This window comes from Neopelma chrysocephalum, unplaced genomic scaffold, assembly GCF_003984885.1.
Source record: "Neopelma chrysocephalum unplaced genomic scaffold, ASM398488v2 Primary Assembly neopelma1_65, whole genome shotgun sequence".
NCBI lineage: Eukaryota > Metazoa > Chordata > Aves > Passeriformes > Pipridae > Neopelma > Neopelma chrysocephalum.
Window position 1 is genome coordinate 6,253,490 of NW_020897722.1, and position 14,489 is coordinate 6,267,978.

The window sequence follows — 14,489 nt, forward strand, 5'->3', positions numbered from 1 at the left end:
ATTTCTACTCTTGCTTGAAAGTGCGATTTGGACTCCTGAGTCTCAAAGATGCTTTTGCAAGTGTTGTATCTGTCTTTCTGCTTTTCTATAAATCAACTTGCTTGGCCTGAACTGAATGTTTAAATAATAAACAGCTGAAGGACAGTCTGATCGCCTCTTTCTGAGCGTTTCCCATGGGGAGTGCTTGGGGTCACATGGCATCTGCTCTGACCTTAAGGACCTGCTTTCTGGAGGCTTTTTTACGATGCTGACAAACCTCACATTTTAACTAGCTGTTAAATAAGCCAGTCAGTGGTAACTATTCAGGACAGGGATTAGAAGAGTATTCTTGCTAGGATACAAGATGGCTCTGTCCATGTGCTGGCCAGGGATGAAGGGCTGGAAAACTGTGTGGTGGAAGAGACTATTGTGATTTTCCACAACTTTCCTTGCAGCTGCATTTTTGAGAGGAGAGAGAGAGATGGCTAGGCTTGCAGTAACATGTTGTGCCGTCATAAATGCTACAGCCACCATCTGTTTCCAGCCCACGACTTGAAAGAAAACTGAGCAGTAATCTCATAATTCACATGAGCGTTTTACACTTCTGAACCCTTCCCAACCTTTGTCTAATAATGAGGGGAGTGTGTGGTGCTAAGTTTTATGTTTTTTCCTGCACTTATTAGTGTTTATTTGTATGTCTCTTTCTCTTTTGTTGTTTCTGTTTTGTTTTTTTTCCATAAAAAAAATTTCACTGGGAGGAAAATCAGACCAGTTCCACAGACAAAAGAAACATAATGAAGGCAAAATCCCAATTCCATTGATCTTGCTGACAGAATTCTCCAAGAGGAGGTGCATTTAATATTCCTCACTGTGTCTGCCTTATTTACTTGTTGATTAAAAGAAGGACAGTAGAAAGTGAAGAGGCAGGTTGCTGAACTGCCCTTTCCCTGCAGAAACAGAGCTGCTAGAATAGCTGGACATGCGCATTTTAAACCCAAATCTCAGAGAGGATGGTAATGGTAGGTTGGATTTTAATGAAAACAAATTCTTCTGCTAATCTTCGCTTGGGGCTGGCCCTCCACAGGATTAAGGATACCACCTGCTGTGCCAAAGACATGCTCAGGTTTGAGGCTGCTGGTGGGTGGGAAGAACACAAACATCTGAGAGCGACCACGGTCTGTCCTGTTGTAGTGCCCTCAGGGAAGCCAAAGAGTTGAGATCATTTAGTTGATGGAAATACTGCTCCCCTCCAGCCTGCAAAGCAAGGATAGCATCATTAAGGATTTCTTTTTGGCTGTTCTGCAAAACCAAGGGCTGCTGTTTCTCTAGGCCTCCTCTCGTCCTTGGACCCAGTTTGCACATCTCCTCCAACCACAGCCAGACCGGCTGAATGAACTCCTGCTCTCCTCTGGCCTTAGGAACAATGGCTTTCATCATCCCCACCAGACTGCAGAGCACTTTAAGGATGAAAGGGCTTCTCATTTCATATATCCCACTGCTGCTAGAACTATAAATCATCAATGGACTGAATTTATAGCCAACTGCTACTGCAAGTGAGTGAAATTTATTTTGTGTTGTCATATGTATGGTCAAACTGTCCAAGAAGTTGCCAAACAAAGAACTGAGCTGCTGATGGGCAACCCACTCAATCTACTCTCATTTTATTTAAAAATAATAAATAACTATCAATCAGAAGAACTTATTTTGACATGTGCTACCTGTTGGGTGATCCTGAGTATGTCTGAGATGTGTCCATAAATGGAAGAAAACTGCCAGCTGTTGCCAGGTCCAGCAGATATTACGTGGATTTCCACCAAGAAAAGGTTTGTGGGCTCACTAGGGTTGGGGACAGGTTAAGGGCCATCTCCGTTTTTAGCACTACTTGCTGTTCTGAGAGTGTTTGCTCAGGTAGCAGGTGTGCACAGGGGCCACATCCAGCCACGCTGACCTCTGCTTGAATCAATGACAAATCTGCATTGACCTGTATACAGCAGTGGTCCTTCTTCTGTCTCACAGTTTGATGACAGGTGGATTTTTTGTGGATCTTTGGGGTCTGGAAAGCTGACCTGTGTCTATTTTGGTGCCTTGTGATGGTGACGAGCTAAAAAGGAGATCGTAGAAACTCTTCAAGTTGCAGAGGTCTGAATCATGCATTTCTGTGTGATTTTCTTACAGAGCGAACAAGCTTGAAAGGTCATTTTTGTGTTTTACCCAGGCTCATTAATTATAGCTGGAGGTGTTGGGAGCTGCCTTTCCCTGCTTGCTCCTGTTGTCCTGCCCGATTCGATCCCTGCAGCCTCCCACCCCCTTGTCTGCGGTTTATGGCCACATCTGGAGTGTCTCCCTGCACACGTGCTGGTAGGAGCCTCCACCCTGCCAGCACACACATTGTGGCTCTTTGGTGTTCGTGGAGTTCTAGGCATCTTTCCCCACACTTGTTTTTGCGTGAGAGGGAAAGAGAGAAGGGGCACGGGAAGGGCAGTGGCAGAGAAGGCCTCTGACATGAAATTCCCAGGAACAGGATTTGCACATTTTATGACCGTTCAGATGGAAATGCAACGGAGCTGAATTATTCCTCCTTAATCCTGCTTTCTCACTTTTCTCCCAGCAGCCTCTTCCCCTCCAGTTTAGGTAATACAGAAGCTTATAAACAAATCCCCCCGCGTGAAAAATAGCAAAGCCGGGGAAAAAAAGGACCTGGGTTAGGGCTGTGATGGATAGACAGGTGGAAGGCAGGCACCAGAAGGGAGGATGAATGGTAAAAGCCTTTGATGGAAACACTAAAGAGCTATTGAAAATCCAAGGGGTAGGGGGAGGGAGGAGAAAGAATAGCAGGAGGAGGGAAAGCAAGGCAGCCGTGCCCCCGTCCCCCCGCCCTCTTTCTCAGGATGTTGAAAGTATTTGTCCTTCGTTACAAAATGATTGAACTGCCGCCAGGCCAGGCCACCCTTCCAGCCATTGCACTGGGAAACTGGCACTTCTGAAAGCCTCGTCGCCTCTCAAATTTTATAGCTTTCCCTTTTTGTGGGAGTTTTTGTGTTGTGCTGTTTGCAGGATTGTTTTCAGATTTGCCGCATATCAAAGAAACTATATTTTGTTGCTGTGACAAACACAGAACCCAGGTAATGAAAAGAAGAATTAAAAAATAAAGGCCCATTTTTATCAGAATACCCAGCTGTCTGCCTTTCATTGAGTCAGAATTTCATACATTTGGTATTCAGTGTGTGAATTTGGTTTACCTCTGGTGCTTTTTGAAGGAGGAATTTCATGCTGTAAGTAAAGCTTCTACTTTACTAATGTCTCTATTTGCACAAAAGTGATGCCTATTCTTCATGGTCAGAGTAGTGAGTATGATCTTGTTGTATCATGATTAAAATAGTTTTTGCCTCAGGTACACATAGACAACAGTGGAAAAAAATAATAATTTCCCTTTTCAGAATGGTCCCTGAAGTTCTACAATGTCTTTATCCTGCAGGATCTACAGATGGGAATAACTATTGAAGATCTGCGTACGAGACTGTTCCTGCTGCCAGAGGCTGTATTTTTATCATGTATTTATATGTGTATGTATTTATATAAGCCTGATGCTTGGAAAGGACTTCAGCCATGTGTTTTCTCAAGAATTAGATTTGGGTGTCTGTAGATGCAGCCTCCACCCAGGCTCTTGTTAACCAGAGGACGACCCAGGGCCATGGTGTGTCCCTGATGACAGTCACAGGCCATCCCTGTCAGAGAGGTTGAGGAGCTTGTGGTGCCCTGGCCAGGTGGATGATCAGGGCTGTCCCTGGGCAGGTGCCTGCTCTGCGTGTGGGGTGGGCACCTCGCCCCCACCACAGCCCCAAAGGTGCTTCTCCGAGTACACTGTGCAGACAGTCATCTGTCTGTTGCCTCCAAGATTAGATCCTGGGATTAAGTCTCTGATGAGCTGGTCGTGACATATAATTAAAATAGTCCTAGAAGAGCAGAGAGGCAATATGCCACCCCTACACAGCTGAGTACTAGGGGGCTGTGCTTCCTCACAGACCTGCTGCAGCTGAAAACAAATCTCTCCTCTACCATAATTTACAATAGCAATTTCCACCTAAACATCTCCAGTGGCTGGTTATGTTTGTTATTGTTTGCAGAGAGAGGGGTAACACTGCCTTTATCCCCACTTCCAAAAGAGGAGAAAGGGTAAGTGGTTCGCTCAAGGTTAGATGGGGAGTCACTGGAGATGGTGCTCCAGTTTCCTGCCTTCAAAGGAATTTGCTGCAGTGACCAAAGCAAACAGTCCCTGCTGTTACTACGCCGGACTGTGGCGTGTCATTCGCACTTTGTATCTGAGATGCTGTGTCTGGGTAGGTATCACTGTCCTTGTGAACTAACTTTTAGTTCTGGAGCGTGGGTGAACACTTGTCATCATGCCAGGATGACACAAAGTCTAGAAATTATGATGGCAATTCAGGTCATGGGATAACAGGGGAAAAATGCTGTCTCAGAAGTGTCCCTGTCTGGTGTCACCGCTGGCAATTATTTAAGCTGCAGGACATGGCTGTGGCAAAGATCAGGTTGTATCTGATATGAATCATGCCTTGAAATAACACTTTCCTTCTTACATTGTGAAAATTACAGCAGTATGGGAAGTGAGGGAAAATGGGATTTCCCTGGAGGTTAAAGATTTTCCTTTAATCAGCTTTCATAATGTTAATTAAACGTTTGGAACAATGGCTCAGTCCTGGGATCCGCCCGCTCTTGCATAACTATCTCACAATACCGTTTTCACTTTCATGTTTATTTGCCAGCATGATTCAAAGTGAGAGCTGAGCAAGATCGCCTCACCAAGGAGCTATTTGGGATTTGGGAAAACTCACCTCCCTCTCTTCCCTCACCTAGAGAGAGAAGACCCCAACTCTGCCCTCCAAAGGAGGAGCAGCCCAGGGGGATCGGAGCACTTTGTCTGTCATCATCACCCCATCTGCAAAGGGGGCTAATAAAAACTTACTGGTATTTTGAGGCTGGTACATATAAATATATACCCACCCATATGGAGAAAAGGGTGTGTTTATAGAGATCAGTACATGGATAGATCTATTCCGGGTAGGTAAGATAGATTACAGTGCCACTTGTTCCCTGAATTTTTCACTCTCTCTGTAGCGTAGTTGCTATGTGCCCATGGGACCCATCGTCTCTGGTCCTTTGAGCAGTGGGCTTAATATAACCCAGTCTCATATCACACACACATGGAGCATTCTGGGGAAGATATAATTTGGGGAGTGGTTCACCGGCAGGGGATGACACTGATTACCCCAGGGACCACACACCATGGGAATGGGAGTTGTGCCGGGCACATTTCCTGGGCCTCTTGGTGTCAGACTGGGACGTCTCTCCTGGTGGTCTGAGATGTGTCAGTGTGTCCCAGAGCTGGTCTAGCGATGTGCTCGGAGCACCCACCAGCCACGCACGTGCAGGGGGTGCACGTGCATCCAGAGCCACAGCCTGGCCACTTTGTTCTTCAAGTTAGAAAAGACCTTTTTCAAAAATAAGGTATTAAAAGGTACAAATGTCAGACACTATCAGAAAAGAAAAAACGAACCTTTTATATTTTAGGTCAAAGTGTTATCTAGCTCAAGATTTCTAAATATGTGCAAAATGCAATTTCTGCAGAAGGACCATTAATCAGTCCCTGGAAGAACTGCCTTTTCTGCCTTTTTTTAAGCTGCAAAGATGAAAACAGAATGCAGTGAGTGCCGGGGCAGCTCCATTTTCCCATTGTGCGGACGGCGGGTCTTGGAGCAGGAGGGCACCTTTATCCATGAGGGCTCCTGCTTCCCTAGCAACGTGTTAACATCTCTGCAAAAGCTGTTTAAATACACTGAGCTGCTTGCCATGCAAGCTCTACATGGCAGTTTCCCTGTTGACACATGCTTTTGTCTGCTCAGAGGAGGTGCTCTGTAAACACCAGCGTTAGACGGTTTTTATGTTACTTATTTCTGATTCATTGGTTCTAAATTAGTAGCTCAGAGGCACATACCTTTTGTACAGGCAGGGAAAGGGATTGCCTCTTCTCCCCACCTTTGGAAACTTTGACCTGCTAAGATCACAAACTGTAGGAAATCTCAGAGGCGAAGTCCCAGGTACCACCAGCAGTAAAAGCTTGGAGTAAACAGATTAGGTGTGTTTGAAAAACGCTTTAAGGGAGCTTGGACTGGCTCAGTTTCCATATACCACAAGCAAGATTAATTTCAAGACTGATTTTGATGGTATGAAGCCTTCCTCCTTAATATAGAAATTGGCTGTGTAATTTATATATATATATATATTTATCTTTTTTCCTGTTCGGCAGTGCAGGACACGAGGAATCGAAACTTCTTCTCCACACCCCTTTGATTAGCACAGGAGTGGCAGGAGGAATTTTTTTTCTCTTAGTCATTCTGGGCAACCTTTGAGCCCAGGTTTTCCACCCTGTTCCCATTAGGAAGCGGCAGAGGCCACGCGAGTTCCTGGCCAGCTGGGAGCCGTCAGCTGCCTTCAAAGCCTTGGCCAGCCCTTCTGTGATAAATCTATGGCAAGGTGTGTATGGTATCAGCCCTGTATCCCACATAGTTCCTGTCCCAACAGTGATGAAATTTTTAAAAAAATTAGAGTACAGAAGGGGTAAACCTATTTCTTGAACTTATAAGTCAGTTTATGGAGCAGTCAAGGGTATTAGGGTTGGGTCTTACTCATGTTCAACTGAGGGCTGCTGGCTGTAGGTTTTACCACCCTTTCACAGGAGTGCAGTGGCAAAACCCTGGAAGCTGAGCTGGTCCCTCCCTAATCCTCCCTTGCAGATGGCAAAGGACATTGTTAATCTACACAAAAAAGAAATACAGAATTCTGTCTATATATTTTGGCCTGAGAAAAATGAAAATTTTGTTGTCAGTCTGGCTTGGCATCACCTTTCCAATTCTCTTTTGTTTGGTCTCTCTGTGATTCATCTCTCCATTTCACTTCTCTTTTGTTTGCTCCATAATTGCTGGCTTAACCTGGAGGCATGAGGCTTCCTTGTGGAAACATCACCAGGCTGTCAGTCAGCCACGGAGAGGTGGTACAGCTGGTACAGTCCATCCTCCCTCTCAGGAGTGAGTGAATCATCCCTTGAATATGCAATATCATCCAGGACAGGAGCCAGGATTCTCAACAGGCACATGAATTCCAACATCTCTGGAAACATTATTTCCACATTTTGGGCAGACTAAGAGACAGTAAGTAAATAAGCAAGCTGTGGCATTTGCAATCTCTGTAGTTTTATTTAAAGTGACTGCCTGTGCTCTAAATGCTTGTGTGGGTATTAAAAATACAAAGAGAAAAGCGTGTATCCTTGATCTGATACTGCCCAAGGCAGCTTCACGGCATGGCCCATTTAATGCCATTGAGCAGTCCATTGAACAGTTAAGAACCCACCAGAAACAGTAACTGCCTGCTTTGCTCCTGAAAACTCACATGAACTGACACATCCCAAACCCTCTCTGTTGCAGGCCTCTGGATTTCTCCTTTGAAACAGTGTCTGTGCTGGCTCTTGGTCCTGCGTGGAGTTGTTTCCCATCACCCTCAGACAGAAGCAGTGAAGGGCACACAGGCTCCTTCCCTCAGCTGGGATCTTGTTCAAAGGTGTCTCCTCTCCAAGGAAAAGGCCAATTTCCCATGATCGCTCCTGGGTTGTGGGTGGAATGTATCTGGAGAATCAGGGAATATTCACTGCATCATCAGGTAGCCCATGACACAGCATTTTACAACGTCAACTGGTTTTCCTGAGCTCTCGTGTGTTCTGCTCGTGAATTCATTAAAGCTGCCCCAGAATGAATATACAATTAGATTTCACTGTTGAATGTGTGAGAGAGATACAATGGGAAAGGAACACTGCTCTGACTGAGCTGGAAAATACTGGTCAGAAGGGCTATGATATGGTTTTCTCTACTCTGTTATTATTACCAATAGCTAAGACTTTTTCTGCTTTGCTTTTGTGACAAGGTTATAGTTATGTGTTAACCTTCATCACTCCTTCCGACGATAACAGTGAAAGCAAAGTACCATTAAAATTATCTTCCTATATGTTTAAACCACTCTGGCACTTTTCCAAGCAGTATTTGTGCCCCTGTTTATGCCGCAGACCCTGGTGACCCTGGAATACTTTTATTTACGACAGCATAAGCATCATTTCCATGGCAACATGCTTTTCAAGCTGCAGATTGAGGATTGCAATTTCCTGAGCAATAGAAGAAGCAATGGTGGATTTTTTTTTTCCTAATCAGCTAGTAGCAACTTTCATGTGCAAAACGACCAGCCACGACAAATCATTTAAAAGCTACATTATCATCAAGGCAATTTGAAAGCTCAGCATGGTTAGCCTAAAAATAAAAGAGAGTTAGATCCAGTTGTTTAATGGAAATGAAGATCGTGCGATGATATCCTCGCTGCTACTCCAGTAAATTGGCTTCAATGTGCTCTGCAATGCTGCCTAATGAGGAGCAGAACAGTTCCCTTCGCTGGAATGACATGTTATTTACAGGAAGACTAGGACATGGTTATGATCCTATATGGTTTAAGACAATGCTTTCCCATATTGGAGGAGACGACAAAGCCTGTTTGAAAACAGCCCAAGCTATCAACAAAGGAATGTTATTAGCAAATATGCTGGTGAGTGGCTCATGTGAAGCTGCACTCAGTGCTTTCTGCCTTCAGAGAGCACCGGGGTGGAGCTGATCCTCGAGACGGAACGGCTGCCTGTGCACACACAGGTGCCAGCACAGCCCTGCCCGGTGCTGTGAACAGAAACACAGAGCTGAGTCTATGGGGAAGCATCATTTGGCAGTGCCACAGCATTGCTTCCCTCCCCCAGGTCAATTTTGAACAGTGGTTAAGCGTTGTCACTCCACAAACAGGGATGCTAAGGGGAAGAAAGATGCAATGATGTGCCCCAGTTTGCCCTGGCTGACACTCAAAGGTATTCCCTGGAGTCCCAGGACATCATCCTGTCTACCAGGGGCCATGATCCATCTATCAGAGTAGGGTGTTTGAAGGCTTGAGCTGTCCTCTGCTCAGCCAGCTTGATGCCCAGCACCACTGGGATCATCACCACTCGCTGGAGGACAGCACTTCTCACAGCTGCTCTTCTCACCATCTCTCACTGGCAGAAAATTTGCACTAAAAATAGTGCTTTAAGGAATTCAGAAAAAGGTGAGGATTTTCTTTCCTGTTAGATTGCCCTTGAGAGCATAGAAATCTTGCTTCATATCCAGGCAGGATTTGATGCTGACGAGCCTAAGCCCAGGGAACTGCTATGTGCCAGAATGGGTGGGCTTAGCAGCACTTATTCACACCTCTCTATTATCAGTTACTCGTCTCTGAGTTCCAAGTTACACTTAGTGGTGAGGGTATCACTTTAGAATTATCAGAGACAAATTTCCAAGTCATGGTAGAAATTTAAAAGAAAATAGGTTTTACTGCTGGGTTTCTTTTCCCCAGAATTATTTGGTGTGACAGGTAAAGAAACATTAAACTACATTCTGTTATGGTAGAGGTACACCTTACTTGATAAAAAACTGATTTGCTTTGGGCCTGCAGTAGTTTTGTGGCAAAACCTTCACTGGTTTTGAAAACATTAGAACAGGAGACGTGGCCTCCAGTTTTAGGGGGCCCTCACATCTTGCAAGGTACAGCTGGTCATTAACTCTCCTGGTGGAAGCTGAGGAGATGCTGCTGTTAAACACCAGGTTTTCCATGCCAGGGGCTGGGGAAGTTAGTGTTCTGGGGTGTTAGATATTGGACCAAGCACACCACAAAGCTCAACATCAAAAGCTTTCAGGAGACATCAAGAACTGCAACAAACCCTGGACTAGATGACCTTTAAAGGTCCCTTCTGATCCAAACCATTCTGTGATTTATGACTGAAGTCTCTGCATGCTAATGTGCAATGCCAGCTGTAGCATCCCAGCATCCTCCTCCCTTTGAGGTCACTTGTCAGACTTGATTTGGAGCCTGGGCACCTGGGATAGAAACTCAGGCAACCACTAAGTGTGTTCTGCCCTGGGGAGAGCGCTCACCCTCACGCTGGCTGGTGATGGAAGAGGAGGAAGGTTTTTCAGCCTGTTCTTATGGTTTAGACTTGAACTTGGAACTGTTTGTTTTTGCTACGCCACCCCTTCCGCCCTAGTTAATAGCCAACTTTGAAACCCAGCTTTATGTCCCATGTGTTTGATTTACATTTCAAATGCAGGGCCAGGAGGGCAGGCTGTCTAAATCACTTGTCAGCATAAGGGAAGGAGGTGACACAGTGGGAGGAAAAAAGTGAGATGCGGCTGTGGCCCAGTATAAACTCTCAGGCAGCTGGACAATGCTGTTATTGGGAGAGTCCCCAGCAAGTGACAAATGCTCACCTTGCTCAAAGGTTGGGGTATAACCCAGGCACCACACAGGGACCAGCTTGTCTCCTTTGATTTACACTCCATTCCTCCAACTCTACAACCCTGTATCCTGTTTTCCTTCTCCTCTGCAGCTGTATGTGGAGGTGAGAGCTCAAAAAGACCTAGTGAGAGGAGTTTCTTTTGAAACCAAAAATAGTCTGTCACGATTTTACCTTTTTTTTTTGGTCAGCATGTCTCAATCTTGAATTTATCATCAATCTGTAGCTGAATTGGCATACAGGAAGCCTCTCTAATCGCCAGTTGAAGGGCACAGGGCAGAGCGAGTTCACCGGCCACTCTTGAAAACAGTCTGGCTGGAAATATCATTTTCAGCTGCTCTTTGATGAGGTAACATCAAGGAGCAAAGCAGTTGCACACACTACCCGGGCCACTGCCAAATGGTTTGCAGGGCCAATCAATGCCACACTGAGGAAAAGGGAAACATTTGCAAAATCGGTCAAAAATGAATTAGATGTGTTTTAAAGCAATTACTTTCCAGACTGTTTACTCTGAATTACACAAATATGGTTGGCCTGTCCTTAGAGACTTTCTCAGGCTTGACCTGATGGATGTGGTGATGCCTAATCCTGCCCTGCTGATGCTGCCTGGAGGCGAGTTGGGCATGTCTCGACAGCTCATCAGCAGAGTCTTGCTGGCTGCCACACACTGCCCTGATGCGTTTTTACAACAGGACAACCTTTCCCTTTCATCTTTTTAAATTAAACACAAGATCCTCGGGCTGCAGAAGGAACAGTCCCTTGTGGAGGTGGCAGGTGGAGAAGACAGCGCAGAGCCACAGCCCAGCACCATCAGTGGTGTGAGCATCATGCCTCTCCAGCGAGCCACACCTGCTCCAGCTTCTCAAGATTTTACTGGAAATAGCTACCTCTGCTTCTTGCAAGCATGTTAAAAACTACCTGCCGGGTTCAGCCGATGTAAATCCCCATAAATTCATTCACCAGCCTTATTCCCTGAGAAGTGCTGCTTAACGCTCTGTTTCTTCATAGCTGCAATTTCTCTCAGTTTATTTTAACGTGGTGCCTTGCTCTCAGTTTCACCACACATGTCCTCTGTATTGCCAAAAAGGCACTGGTGAACATGAGCTGTCTTACCAGAAATCACATTCCTTGGCTCATTTCTCCCTCATTTCCCTTTACCTTCCTATTTTAAGACTGCATGCATGACATACCTGTCAGCTAGATCCACTCAAATATTTATCCAGTAATTTAATCAGTGAATTTCATGGTACATTGCTAACTACATTGATGATTTTTTCCCCATTCACATAGTTTGGGTTGCGGTGTGTTCGGGAGCCGGAAGGCTGCAGGTTCACGGGGATGTATGAACTCAATGAAGTTTATAAGCCACAAAGAATTTCTCCTTTTTTTTCTTGCAGCCCAGAGACCTGTGAGGAGCCTTGGCTGTGTGCTGTGCTGAGGGGAAGGGGAAAGTGCCAGAGCTTGCTGAGACTTGGACATTGATGTGACCCCTCATCAGCCTGAGCTGTGGGCCAACTGCCGGCACATGCCAAGGGAAAAGCAAACAGAAAAGGGGCAGAGTCCACTGAAACAGGGAGTGAGGGATTTTACCTTTAAATTTCAGAGGACACCCTTTCCCCCCTCCCCTCCCCGCCTAATCCCCAGTCATTCAGGAGAAAGAAACTAGTCTTTCATAGGAAACTATTCCCCACAAAGAAAACTCACTCTTAAGCCAATCCCAGCTTCCAGGCTAGAACAACTTTAGGGGATACACCAAACCTCCAGACTCTGCTCTTGAAGCCCACTATGACCCCAGGCTGGATCACTTGCAGCCTGCACGAGCTCCCCAGAGCCAGGGACCAAGCCTAAGCACCCCAAAGCCACCCTGCTGTGTGCTCCAGGGCTGGTTAACCCTGGGCTCTGGTGGTTTGGCCAGTCAGCCCTTTCCTCACCTCAAAAGAGGGCCTCAAAGAAAGGGAGGATGAGAATTAGCACCCTTTTATAGTGTGAGTAACTGCTCTGCAATATGTTCCCCCGGGGCAAGGTATGCTCCACAGCCATGATTTCAAAAGGTGTTTGAAAAAAAAAAACAACAAAGAAGGAATGAGGAACTAACTCAACACACCCTGTAGGTAGGTTCTGGCTTCCCAGGGGAGAATTAGAGTACAAACTTCCAAACAGTGTGCTTAAAATGTTATAAACAGTTTTTCCTTTTTCTTTTCCCCCCTCCCTGAAACCCTGTTTCTTCACAGGATAATGCTCTGCCTTGATGGGATGAGAGAGATGTTGCATATGTGTAGATACAGATACTTTATCATCCATTTCCATTAATAGCTATTAAGAATAGGGATAGAAGTTATAATCTCCCTCTGTTGCATCCTGTGCCCAGTCTCCAAGAATCCTGTTACTTAATGTTTGAAACATCCTTTGGAGGTAGATGAATATAATCGTCCCCCACTCATTCCTGGCTCTGGAAGCAGCAGCACACCCGGAGCTCACCACAAGCACTGGATTTGGCCACAGTGGTTCAGGCATTTGCTGAAGGGCTTTGCTGGGCTGGTGTGCTTGATATCTTGCAGGATAGGGTAGAAAGGCAGTGAGAGGATAAGGATTTTATCATGTTCCCAGGAAAGTTCAGTACAGAGTTTCTTTGATTTGTGTGGAAGAGGAGCTGACCCTAATAGTTGGCACGGCTGGGAAAGAGGCCTGGGACATCCCAGTGTCCCATCCTTTCCTCTAACCATTAGACCACACTTCTTGGAGAAATATGGGACATGGGGGGATTCACACTCTCTTGCAACCATGAAAGTTGCTCCAAAAAGAAGCAATATTTTTATAAAATAACTAATAGAAATCTATAATAATTACACAATCATGTATAATTGCATCAGTATAAGTACCAGGCTGGACACCATGCCTTTAAGAATATCTTGGCAGTTTTGCCAAAACAGCTGATAAGTGGAGATTGATACAACCTTGTCAGAAGTGTGGATTTTTTTCCTCCTGTAATACCTGCACTTAGCTGAAATTCCAGAGGTGATTGCATTTTACTCAAGTGTATCTCCTACAAAAGTGGCATGAGGTGTATTAGGAAATAACTTAAAACTTATTGAAATTCAAAGCATTTTCAGTGTACCAGTAACCTCAAACAGTTCTGGTTAATGGCTGAGGTAACACTGCCTGAATAGTGTTAGCTGATTTTAGCCAAGATCGGAATATGAAAATGTTCTAGGCTGGAACATCTTTTCTTAAGGCTCTTGTAGATGCAATCAGACTAGGTAGCTCAGCATGCCCTGGTTTTCTCAAAACTCTTTGAAAAACTTATAATAATAATTGCAGTATATTAGTTAGTCCTCAGGGATAGCTCCATTTTCCATGCATGTAACCTTTACTGCTTTGGGATGCAAGCTATTTGTTTTGGCAGCCTGAAACAACCCATAACTTCACCATGATAACCATTTTTAGTTTGGCCTGCAGATGTATTTTTTTCCCCCTTTTTCAAATCCATCTGTCCTGAGAAGTCAAATTCTTGATTTTATCTTGCACCACCCACCCTCTTCACTTACAAAGGAGACCTCTGAACAAACCCTCATCCTATTGCCTTGCTCTCTGGTTTTCCCTTGCCTCATTCTCAGAGAGATTCACGTTTCTGTTTCACTATGTCTGGATTAAATACTTCTGTCCCTGAAATTTCTGGACTCTGAGGTAGAGAGGTTTTGTGTTTATTACCTTGCAATAACATCTGAAATATTTTTGTTGACTTTACAGCTATGTTTAAGAAAAATAAAAGCAACTCAGAAATACTTTTCCTACCTTAACAAAGCTGTTGATGATGGGTGCATGCATGAGAAAAGAAACCAGCACTTCCCCCATCCTTTTCTATTTTTTTCAGAGGAAAAAACAGCAAAAACATCTCTGCTAGAAAAATCATTCGGTCTCATTGGCAGTGCTTTGCCATTCACCAGGTTCATTCAGGCTGTTTTCATGGGTGATTCTTTTTTCAGATGTCCAGCATCCAAATATAGCACATGTGGATGTTTTCTGTCTTTGAAAAGAGAAAAATAGTCATTTTGATGAAGACAGTGGGACTGATGCAAAGTGCAGACTGAGA

General features: G+C 44.9%; 1 protein-coding gene across 3 annotated transcripts in view; it reads left to right on the forward strand.

Annotated features, from left to right (window-relative positions):
• PDGFA (platelet derived growth factor subunit A) overlaps positions 1-3,663 on the forward strand; it is a 36,266-nt gene extending 32,603 nt beyond the window's left edge. Inside the window, exons 7-8 of one of the 3 annotated variants that reach the window (XR_003534275.1) lie at positions 1,309-1,532; positions 3,455-3,663. The gene's annotated coding sequence lies outside the window, so the exon portion shown is untranslated. Of the gene's footprint in view, positions 1-434; positions 3,148-3,454 lie in introns of those variants that run through there. The other 2 variants (XM_027683567.1, XM_027683566.1) reach the window with 2 other exon arrangements.
• The last annotated feature ends 10,826 nt before the right edge of the window (positions 3,664-14,489 follow it).